At 43.0% G+C, this 12,373-nt stretch overlaps 1 protein-coding gene across 2 annotated transcripts in view; it reads right to left on the reverse strand.

Annotated features, from left to right (window-relative positions):
- GPA33 (glycoprotein A33) overlaps positions 1-12,359 on the reverse strand; it is a 51,191-nt gene extending 38,832 nt beyond the window's left edge. Inside the window, exons 1-3 of one of the 2 annotated variants that reach the window (XM_033518695.1) lie at positions 11,593-12,359; positions 10,786-10,855; positions 5,341-5,435 (exon numbers count right to left, since the gene is read on the reverse strand). The gene's annotated coding sequence lies outside the window, so the exon portion shown is untranslated. Of the gene's footprint in view, positions 1-5,340; positions 5,436-10,785; positions 10,989-11,592 lie in introns of those variants that run through there. The other variant, XM_033518699.1, reaches the window with a different exon arrangement.
- Positions 12,360-12,373: the final 14 nt, after the last annotated feature.

The following is a 12,373-nucleotide window of genomic DNA, read 5'->3' on the forward strand; positions in this document are numbered from 1 at the left end:
TTAAAGCTTTTGCCTGTGAGGGGCAGACATATGTTTCAGGAGAGTGTGTGATGTGAAAGAGTATTCATCAGTGCAGGCTTTTCCCCTCCCAAGTTATGGCTCCCAAGTCCTGGCTGCTACCTTGCAAAGCAGCAGCACTGTGCCTTTTTGGCCCAAATACTTAAATAACCATTTCAAAAGGAAATATTTGATTTGGGACTCTTTAACAGAATAATCAACAGCACAGGGAAAGAGCCTGACACTTCCTTGGACCCAGATTCAGGTTCTCTTAGTGAGTTAAAATGCTATCTTCTGAGACGGCCTGAACACTGAGCTACTGAGTTGAAAAAGGCCTTTTGTCACTTGTTGCTTATGGGCTATGTCTTGTCTGTGGATAAGAACTGAAGGTCACCTCAGGTCTGTGAGCACAGGCTGGGGAGAAATTTCTCATGGCAGGTTCATGTTTATCCATCATAATCCAGTGTAATTGCAGCCTGTCCCTAAAATATGCTGCACTGAATTTTACAGCGCTGCAATCATCTTTCGGATCTGGGTCACACTTACGGTACAGGTGGTTTCAAATATAATTATAGGCCATCACATGGATGGGACATACATTCCTGGCAAAACTGGCAGTTTTACCTGTGTTTTTCTGTTTGAGAAGTGATTCAGAAACAATCAGATTGTTCTTGGCTCTGTGTGGCAGATTGTACTTGAGCATGCAGCACCCTCCTAGCCAGCAGAAAGCTGGGCTAAATCACTGTCTGGAAGTACTAGCCTGCTTTAGCATTTAACACTTCCTTAGCATTTAACAGTGAAACTCAGCAAAACGACAGCTTTTATTTTTGCTTTGTCCTAGGCTCAAAGGCTCTCAAGGCTCAAAAGATTGCAAATGCCTCTGGAGTATCAAAGCTTCAAATCCAATGTAGCCTGGCTATTATTCCCTTCAGCCTGAGCATGGGCAGTTATAGAGATGGGATGAATGCTCCCCATCTAGGTAATTTAAAACCTATGTTTAGCATTAATTCTGTCAGTTTGGAGAGCAGGCAGCTGACAACACAGGGCGATGCAATACCCTGTGCTTCTGCTGGACTTGAACATGGTAAGAGCCCATTGTGTGTGCTCGCTGGAATGGGAGGGGTTTAGGTGAGATGAGTGAATGGGCAGAAGAACCTGCTCTGAGGGAAAGGTCTGGACAGGATTTATGCAGGCAGTGACACAATCAGAAAGATACTGCATGAGGCACATTACAGTGGACACACTGAAAGTTATCCTATTCCCATATTCTACCATAGGGACTGAGTTACACACTGTGAATATCATGTTCCTTGCTTGAAGAAGAATAAAATACTGTTTGGCTTAAACCTATTCCTGCTTGTAAATGTAAATTAAATCTGTTTTCCTCCAAATTTCTTTTATTCTGCTGCTTTTATCTTTGTGGAAATTTTCTTTGGTGATTCCTCTGTTGTCAGTCCGGCCCTTACAGGTGAAAATCACGAACCCTTCTGAGGTTACAAGCTCTAGGAACATGTCTTTGGCTGGAGAGAACATGGAATTACAGAACCCCAACCAGAGTGCACTGGTACACTGTCTTTTTCTGCCCTCTCCTGTGCAATTATCTGGAGGGAAGTTCTCTAGGCCAGAGAAGCTATATTCACAACATCCACTATTTAAGCCTCTCACTTGGATTCTTTCCTTGCAGTGAGAACTGACATACTGTCAAAGTTGACAGCACTATGCCAGTTTATTGCACCAGAAGACCTGGCTTTTCCTTTCCTCCCATCTGCAGAGCTTGGCTGCTCCCATTATGTGAACCCTTTCTCACTCCTGCCCCTAATAAAATCTCCATGCTTCACATGCTCCCTCAGCCTCCCTTTGATTCGTGCTCCCAGAGTCTTCCTCGCTGCTGACGTCGGGAGCGTGCACAGCTCTGTAATTTCCCGACAGCCCTTTTCAAACACTGCCTTTTAATCAGGTGCTGTGTTTTACCAGCACTTCCTTCTCTCACTGAATGCCTTTGAAGCAAGGCTGCCAACACTGGTGGGGTTCCTTCTCCGCTGCCTTTTTTTGTTGTTTCTATACAGAATTCTAGGACAGAATTTTGTAGCTTTTTAGAAGCTCTGATTTTTATTTTTTTTTTAATACTTTTTTTTTTTTTTTCTGTGTTGTGATCCTAATTTCCTTCAGGATTTCTTCTTCCTCTCCTGGGAAATTTGTCTCTATTTCTGGCATCTGTCCTTCCTAACCCTTCCCACGTTTCTTCCCTTCTAAAGACAGGGGAAAAGAATCCATTTAATATTTTTCTGTAGTAACGTCTATCTCATCTGTCAATAAATTACCCTTTGCCATCTCTGGGAGACCCCTTTGTCTCCCTTCACTGACCTTATTCTGTACCTTGCCTGGTTTTTTTTTAAGGGAGGATGCAATATCCCTGGGCTGTCATTCCATGAAGAACAGCTGTCATTCCTCCCATAGTGTATGCGTATGTGTTTGAGGAGGGAGGGGAAAGGGAGGGGGGAATTAGGGGAGGATGGGGTTCTGCTGTTGGGAAATATGATGGTCCTATTCAGAGTGGTAAATGTTTTTTCATTCATGATATTCTGCTGCAATTCTGTCTTTTTCTTCAGTGGTTTTAGACATTCATTTTCTTATTAATCTAACACCATCTGACATATAAATACACAAATATTTATTAAACCTATTTTTAAAATTCGTTATGTACGCATTTTATAAATGTTTAATTTCTGCACAGTCTCTGCAACTGTGAATGCTATCTCACTCTCAGAGCTGCAGTCTAATACTACAGAAGTGGATTCAGAAAGCATTATCTGTGGCTAAAAAATGTGACTTTTCCATGTATTTTCAGCGTCACAAGCTGAAAAGCTCTCTGAGAGGGTTAAAGAGCATGGTATAGTCCTGCATGTAACTAGCAAGCTGTGCAGACCTGCAGAAGGAAGAGACAGATCCAGGAATCCAGCAATTCCTGCCCTGTCCTTACTCCTTGTGTTTTTTGAAGCTCCCAGAATCCCAGATAACTCATCATGGTGCATTCCCTGCATTTCTTGTGGTCCAAGGGCTTTGTGCATAGCACAGGTACAAGTTCCTTTCTTCCTGCTCCTGCTCCCGCACACAATCTAACCAGATATTAATGCAGTTTGAAAAAACAAATATTAGTTCAGATCAAATTCTACCAATGTGGTTTAAGAAACAAAGGAAGTAAATCCACCAAAGATGCTCTCACCTCTGTACCTTCTGGCAATTTCACTTCTTAATGCATTTATTTTCACAACATGGGCGTGAAATAAGGAAATGCAGTTATTGTCTATGGTGTGCATAGAAACACACCAAAGCAACCTCAAGGCACATGCTGGGGCCCTTATTCTCTGAGTATCTGACTCAAAAACCTGCTGAAACACACTGTGAGTCTTGTTTGATCCAGCCTTGGGGATTCCTTTGTTTTTGGAAACCAGCAACAGGCACCATGTTTGTGTCACAGGCCAGGTCCAGGCATGGCCTCTGGACCTGTGAGTCCAGAGGTGTTCCAAAGGCCCAGATTAGCAACACTAGAGAAAGACTGAAGAACTTAAGACATTCTCTTTGAATGTCTAGATACAACATACATACCAAGCTCCTCACTTCCTTGTCCTGTGCTAGCAGGACATCAGCAGAACATCTTTTCTCTTAAAAGCACTATAGTACTTGTTTTACAGCTGGTTTGTGATTGATGTCCACTCTGGTCCTTTCTCTCTCATCTGATGGCTCTGGCAGTCCCTGCTTGATTTAGCCATCCCAGCCGAAAAGGTAACCCCTCTCCACAGCTAGAAGTAATAAATTCTTTAGCCACCACAGCAAAATAAATTGATATGATCTTGAATTAAATCACTCATGTCTGCAGTTCTCAGTCCATGATATCACAGTAAATTGGTATCAGCTGAAATCAGATTTATATTAGTAAATGTATCAGGCTGTGAGCTGAACAGTTTGCACTGGCCACACCACTCATTCAGCCACCTCTTCTTTGGGATAACTATCTCCAGCACCTTAGTAATGCAGCCAGCTGAACAGTGGTATGTGTAACTTCTCCAGGGCGAATCACTGGGGCTTGGGAAACAGAGCCTTTACTTCCCTAGAAACAATCTGTGCCTTCAAGGACTAAGGCTCTGTCTGCATATGGAAATCAGGTTTTCAAATGTATTCAAATGTTGGTAATACCAACTCTGCTCCAGCATCAGGAAGAAGGTGTGGAGTCTACTGAAGAATAGCTCTTGGCTACTGCCATCTTCAGGACTATCCCACGTTAATTACTCAGGTCTCTTGTAAATAGACACCTGTGGCAACTGGCAGAGTATCTGCACAAACATTAGCGGCCTTGAGGCTGAGAAACTGTTAAATAGCCTTAGTAATAGAATATTAAAATCTTGATGATGAGTGAGCGTGGGTGGAATAATTGTCTGCTCAGAAAGAGGCATCTTTTTCTCATTCTATTCCTGTTGTTGAATCCTTATCTCCTGGATAAATAAAAACAAACTCCCCAGTTATTGTTCTCATTCACCTTTTGACTCTTGATTAGATTTACTGCAGATACACCCCTCTGGCAATGAAAATGGAATCAACACATTTCTGATGTACTCCAGTGGAATTCTCAGCTCCTGCTCCATCCTCAGACCACCAAGGTCCTCGTTTTCTGAATGGTTACCTGTCCTTCTAGCACATGAATGAGATACAACTTGCAGAGAGATCACTTGCCCTGATTAACAGACAATTCTCTTTCACTTTGAATCTTTATCTTATTTTTAATCCTCAGCACTTGGAGCCAAACCTGATACCTTTCTGAGGAGAGAAACCCACGGTGATACAAGCTGCCTTGCTCGGGCTGCTTCTCCTTTCTATATTTTTCAGTGTTTTCCCAGATGAGGCCCCAGGATTATTGCAAACGAGTCCCAGGAAGAAATGCTGCTCAATTAGGCGAAAAGAAACTCGAAGGAAAAAAGGAGTAGAGCCAGCAAATTGCTTGAGATAACAATCTCCCCCCACCCGTGTGTCTCTGTAACTAAGAGGATTAGCTGAACTTTCTGTGTCACACCAAAACTGACAATAAGCAACAGTGACTTCCCCCCGCTGGCACTTGTACCTTCACATGTTTCATTTTCTTGCCCACACTACTGCCTTGCCCCTTGCTGATTGTATGACAAACTTGGGGATGAACATGATGGCTCTTTCCTTTCCTTTAAGATTTATGACTCAAAGCCAAATAAAACCCAACTCAAGTTATTACATGCTCTGTTTCCTCCTAACAACAACTCACTTTTAACAGTGTAAGCTAAGCAAGGAAACATGGAAATATGGTCTCCTTGATCTCACCTGATCTGTCTGCTGCTAGAGATGCAAACAGCAGCCTCGGGTCTGCCAACACGGGAGCAGGCATAAAGACATCCCTTGGGAGCAGGACCAAACGTCTGGAATATATAAAGAAGTCCCATCAAAATTCAAAGTAACTGAGGTTCCATGTAGATACAGCACTGCCAGCAAGGGGCTGGATGTTTATTTCAAGTTAAGATCTATCATTCTGTGGTAGGAGGACTACCTAGGGTAGTCTTGCAGTGAAAGGAAATGAACTTTGTTAAAGGACTGTGTCACCAGTTACGGAGTCAGCCCCATGTTCCTCTGACAATGGCATACACATGATGAAAAGAAAATTGCTCGTGGCTGAAGATGATCAAACATCAAATAATTCCAGTTTCTAAAGTAAACTAATTCCTTTTGCTGACCTGTGTAGAACATCACTCTAAACCTGGTGAACAACTCCTTTCCCTGAGCTTGCCAGAGAATTTGTACAGAGAGATGAAGTTCTATGAGACAAGGCAAAGGAGGAGCATTCTCCCACCCGCACATGCTCCCTCCCTTCTCTTCCCTGAGTTTCCAGAGAAGACTACAGCAGAAGGTGGTGGTAATCCAAAAGATGAATGTCTCTGATACCCGAAGGGCTGCATGCAGGCACACTGAATAAGTAAGCGCCTGTGCCACAGTGAAGAAGGAACTTGAAAACAAGAAGGAGGCAGAAGAAGAAGAAGAAAGAAGTAGAAATGATTTCACACTGATGTAAAGCAGATAGCAACACACAAAAAGGGAGTGTTGTGATAAAAGAAGTTGGGATGGGGGACTCAGGTGATCACCACCAGCATAAGGATTGAGGGGAAATGCTGACACAGCAAAATCTGCAGGCAGTATTCGGGTTGGGTCATAAAATGCATGGGACTTGCCAGTTCTTGTAAAGCATTTTACTGAACTAGGCATCTGTGCTGTATGCCCTCTCATTGCTACACAACTCCCTGGACCTAAATTAAATCACTATGGCACTTCTGCCATGTTAAACGGTGTGAGCAGGTACTCTTAGGCCACATAAATTCAGTGAAGTAGTGTTTTGGGTGTCTCTGTACAGCTTTATTTGTGATCAAAGGGTATGGTGTTGTGGGGGAGAAATACTTCCAGACAGATTTAGACTTTTACTCCAAAAATCTGTTCAGACTGAGGCATTGTAAAAACTGCCCGGTGTATTGCCATGGGGCAAGACTGCCTTGTCACTCTGTAGCAACCCCTGTCTCGCCTGTATGGAGCAGCAGTTTTAGTTCAAAGGGATCCAGGTCCATTCTCTTTCCCCATTTACATGAAATGGGACTAGAGTGGAGCGTGGCAGCCTATTAACAGTGCCCCACAGCACTGCAAGAGTTCTGCCTAGAGAGTGAAGGACACCGTGTCCAATTGAAATTACAGAGGAATTTGGGGTAGGCAGAATGTAATTACACAATTGGAATTTAAACTGTGAAATTAAAAGGAAATATTCAAGGATGAAGGGGCAGAGAGAATCCCTAATCTCCAGCCAGGCTAGGCTGTGTGACAGAAAAGTCCCTTTCTGAAGAGGGAATAAGCAAAGAGCTGTCCTGGAAGAAAGGGAGGTAAAGAATAAAGACAATGTTTTCAAAAGCACCCTAACTCCAGCTGTGTGTTTGTTTCATAGCCTATGTCTATTCTACAGAAAACCTTGCGGTTGCTAAAAGGCATCAGATGTGTCCCTCTTGGCCCCCTCTTCACTGAGGTCAAAAACAATTTGGTTCCTCATGTAAGCAGCACCAAAGCATTCCCAAGGTCTACAGCAGAAAGCATGCTGTACAACTGGCCAAAAAAAGGAGTTCAGCCCTGGTTTTCATATGGGTACAAACCAGAATTTGCCCTTCTACCCAAGTTTGTCACACTGCTGGCACTCTTGCTTTAGTATCTGAGCTTTTCCCAAGTGTCAGCTAATAATCATCCTAACAAAAACAGGTATTTTTAAGGGTTTTGCTGTAGTAAGGGGAGGAAGAGAAAACCACTGAAAGCACTGTGACAGTTTTGAGTGGCAACTTGAATCAGGCAATTGCAAATCCCACTCTTTAGAGATCTGAATCAAGTTGTAGGACCCCATTGTCATCCCTCTCAGAGCAGAGAAACAGGTAAGGCTGCAGCCAGCCCTGTGGGTCTCTGGGAGAGGAACAGCAACTGCTGAACAGGGTCCTTCAATCAAGGCACAATAGAGAGAACTGGGGGCTCATCTTCTTGTGCTACCCAGCTACACGTGCAACCAAAGACAAGTTTCTTAATTTTTCTGCTTTAGTTTACCATTGCTAAAAAACCACAGCAATAGTTTCCTAAATCCTCAAAGCTGGTGATTTGCAAGATGTAACTGGTTAAAATCAGAAGGTTCGGAAGCTGCATTGATGACAACTTTTGAAATGCATACAAAAAAACTGAGCTAAAGTAAGTGCAGGCAAAGCACCAAGGAGTGAGAAATAGATTGAAAACCCCACCTGAAAAGATAAGTGTTCTTTTAGTAATTACCTCTCCCTTTCTTGAGGATGTGTGAAGGTTCTGATTTACAGGGTTTTTTAAAAAATATTAAACGAAAAACATGCTTCTTTTTTGTCCACACTCTGCTTCTTATCTCCAAAAAATCAGTTAACTGCACTTGGGAGGGGCAGAGTTTTATGAGATGGTACAAATTTCCTGGTATAATTTTATTATCGTTAAGATTCAGAGGAGTGGCGACAGCTCTCAGAAACAGGAGATTCAGGGTCATCTTTTCTCCAATCCAGAGACAACAGAATAGGGTCAGAATCGAAGGCGGAAAGCAGTCTGGTCAAAGGCAGCCAGAGGAGTGCGCAAGGGGAAAAAAACAGCCAATATATGCAGTGGACAGTCTCCATTTCTCTTCTGCTGTTCGTGCTCAGCACTCACAAGGTGCGTAGGAAGGAGATCTGAAGAGGGGGAAAAGTATAATAATGGAAAGAGACAGTACTGGTGGGTCCCAAGCCTTGGGGATAAGGGTAGATTCTTTTCCATGCTTGGGAACAGGAGGAGGGCGTGGAACAACGCAGGAGAGAAAGGAAAAACAGCTTTGTGGTTAAAGTACTGAACTGCACAGCATCAGAGCACCTAGGTGCAAGTCTGTGTCCCACTAATGTCGGCTGTGACACTGGAGGCACTACGCACAGTCTTTATGTTGGTTTTCTTCATTTCTCCTCCTCAACCAAAAAGGTACTAATCCTATTTTTCCCTCGTTCTTTCCCTGCCAGCTCTAAATTGCAAGCTTTTTGAGACACAGTGTCTTTTGCTATTGATAGCATGTTCAAAAAATAACGCTGTAGCAAGAAGACTGCCCGTTGCTCTGTCAGGTAGTGTATGACGATGAGAAATAGGAAACAGACAGAAACACACAGATAAGTTTAATTAAATGTGAGACAATCTGTGCAGTCCCCAAGTGAAAGGAATACAGGGCTTTTTGAGGATGTATGTATGAAAACATAAGGGGCAAAGAAAGACTGTTTTGAGGCAGAAGCCTCTAATAATCTGGATGACCAAAAGGAAAGCAGAAGCAAACATAATTTTAGTAACAAGCCCTCCTGTAGGAGAGAAATCTCATGTGAAGAAAACAGCATAGAGAGAAGGGGGACATCGTGTGAGAAAAGCAGCATCTGGGATTCACATCTGAGTGGCACGGTGGAATTGGAGCAGAGCAGATAAGTTTGCTCTTAATTTCCCTATACACTAGAGCTGTTTCATGAAAAGGATAATTTCCTTCCCACTGTGCTTTTTGCTTAAATACTGTGATTTCTGTTTCTTTTGCTCCCTGCCTTCCCACCTCATGTTTCTTTTGTCCTCTGCCTCCCTACCTGAAAAAAAAAAAAATTGTCTGTGAAACACTACTGAATTAATTCTAGCAGGAGATAGAAAATTCAGAAGGTCACATAGCAATCAGAGAAAATTTGGGGTTATGGGCACAAGTCAATCAGGCCAAGGAGGGCTAGGAATTAAGAGGTATCTGGTTCACCATCAAAACAATGGACGCAGATACGCTGCAGAGCTTTATAAGATCCTCAGATACTATTTCTTCCCTTTACATGTGGTGTTGATTTTGAACACTGTATTGTTTTTCACCGCCAGAAAATCTTTTTAAAGCAAAATCCCTGTGAGAGGCGAGTCTGTGTGGCTGACAAGTCCAGCCAGAGAACAGAATCACAGGGTCCTGCTCGCTGCTCGCTGCCCTGGGCTCTGTTTCAGCACATACTTCACCACCAGTGTGAGCCCAGTCTCACTGACTGCAGCTGAACAACCAACTTTCTTACTTATATCTTTTTGTGAAATGAATCCAGAGTACTCAGCTCCTCGTAAGACTAAGCTTTGTATTATCTTTGTGCCCAATTATCTCAAATTTCAAGTATTTCCAGCAAGTTGCTCATGAGTAAGACACCAGTCAGGCACTATGTGGCACTCACAATTGAAAGAGAGGTAAAATTTATCTGATAAATTATTCATCACTAATGATTTGGCCAGCTTTCCTGGATATATAGCCACAGGGATGTATGACACCTTGGGGAAGGCATCAGATAGAGATGCATTCAAAGAAAACTAGAGGAGAGGATGCAGACATAGATCCAGACTAATCTTTACAGGGAGAAGGAGAGCACCTATGTGGCTTGACTGAATTAAGTTCTCTTTATAGGTGGTCAATTAGAAAACACAGAGCAGATTAATAACTACCAGAAAATGACCCAAAAAAAAAAAATCACAAAAAAACCACAAAAAAAACCCCACCCCAAAAAACAAAGCAAAAACCCAAACCACTAGCAACTACTTGTTTTCAGACATCTTTTCGGCAGCAGCTGTGGGTTCCAGCTAAGTGTGCAGAAGCTGAGCGAGAGCAAAGGCTAAATCAGGTGTGGTAATGGGAGCAAATTCTCCCCAGCAAGAAGCTGCTGGGATCAGGGAAGAGGTTACTGAGAAGTGGCATGCCAGACTGAGAAGAGTCTTTGGGTGAGATAGGGAGATACAGGAGAGAATATTCAGCGTAGGCAGGATTAGAGCTGCGCAGAGTCTTAATCTAGGCAGCCCTTTCTCTACACCTTTATCTGTCCTGGTGCAGCCCCTGCGTGCTGCAGTGCTGGCATAACCTGGCCATAAAACTGGATTAACTGGCCCACGAGGATCATGGCTGAACTGAAGAGGAGCACGACAATATGCCTTTGTTTACATGTTCGCTCCTGTGAGTGCAACACAGATCTTCAGGAGACAAAGTGCTTAATTGCTGGTTTAGGGTGTCAGCAAATGAATGTGCATGAGTAGAACTGGTGTTAGGGGAAGGTTTTTGCTCTTTCACGGTGCAGTCCATTTCTGCTAGTGTTTTCTGCAATAACAAGAGGTTATTTTATAAGATGGCAAGAAAAAAAAATCCCATTACCAGAGGACCTTACTTTTAAATAAAAATGACAAAATTACCTTTCAGATTCATCCCTTGGAGATACACCCTGCTGTCTCCCTCGTCCAGCTTTTCCTTTTTGGCTCTTTCCTACCAATGAAAAAATCTAGTGGCTGTCTCTGATACGACTCCTAATTTCTTCAGCAACAGCATGCAAGAACAGATCCCTGACAGTTCCTCTTACTCCACAATGTTTTGCACCTCAGAAGAAAATCCAGCTTGGACTCTGACCCATCTGAGTTAATGACTCTAGGAAAACGTTAAGACTGAGTCCTTAATGAATGTCATTCTATACCAGGCTCCCTTTCTTCTTTTTCTGGAAGTACGTTACAAAGCTCAGGGATAGTGTGTATTTACACAATATTAAGAATGTGCATAAGTTTTATTTTTACTCTGCCAAATCTGTCAAGAATTAAAAAAGTTTTGCCACTCTGGCTGATTGCTTGTCCTAATTTGAAAGCTTTGAATCTAAAGCTAATTTTATTTGTTGGTCCCTCTGGTCTCATATTTACTCCCCTTTAACGAGGGAGGCATGAAACCTGACTCCCCTTCCAGGACAATCTGACGCGGGAAGTGTAAGAGGATAAAGTATTTGAGAAAAGCACCCCAGGAGCATTGGGTTGCCCAGAACGAGGGAATGCTGGGGTGGGTTTTTTTTTTAACAGAGGAGAATTGCTTCCATGGAATCGCTCTTTTCTGGAGGAAAAGCAGACCCTTGCTCAGGCACCTTCCTCCATGGGAACCACAGGTTCTGCGATTCCATTTTCCCTGGATGCAATTCCTCTTTATTCACAGGGGCTTAGTCCTGCCTAGGGCTCGGGCAGTACCTGGGTGCAGGGAAAGTCCAGACGGGTATTTCCACACCACCGCTCCCAGAGACAGCGCCTTGGCTCTTCACAGGGAGGCTCCTGAAAGGCACCTGACTCCCACAGATTATTTCAAGCTCAACCCCTCAAAAAATGTGTCCACTACTGATTACCTGTTTACCTCAAAATCTTCATTCTCTCCCCTACAGATCACCTCAGATTTCACACCTAGAATATGAATTTTGTCCCTGATAACTACCTAGATTGTACCAGCATGAAAATCCAATGGCTACATTTACCTTATCCCCAAATTGTCCATTCTGGCCCTAAAGATTCAATCAGATTTTTCCTGCAAAATGCTTTTTCCTTACAAATGACCTGAAGTTTTTCCCCCAGATTTTTCCCTGTCACTAGTGATTACCTCGTTTTTTCCTCAATACATCCATTCTCTCCCCTAGAGATTATCTTAAGTTTTAGCCCCACAATTTCCCTTCCTATCCACTACTGACAAACAGCTTTGGTTTTACCTCAATATGTCACTCCTCTCCCCTACTGATTAACTCAGATTTTACCCCCACAATTTCTTCTTCCCGTCCACTCCGGTTACCTTAATTTTATCTCAAAATGTTCATGCCCTCCCCTCAAGTTTTACCCCCAAAACCCTTCCTTCCTGCCCACTACTGATAACCTTGTTTTTACTCCAACACGTCCATTCTCTCCCCTACAGATTACCTCCGACTTAACCCTCAAAACATTCAATTTGTCCTCTGAAAATTACCTAGATTTTACAATCACAAAAAAC

The sequence above is a fragment of the Parus major genome, chromosome 1 (genome assembly GCF_001522545.3).
Source record: "Parus major isolate Abel chromosome 1, Parus_major1.1, whole genome shotgun sequence".
In the NCBI taxonomy this organism is placed as follows: Eukaryota; Metazoa; Chordata; class Aves; order Passeriformes; family Paridae; genus Parus; species Parus major.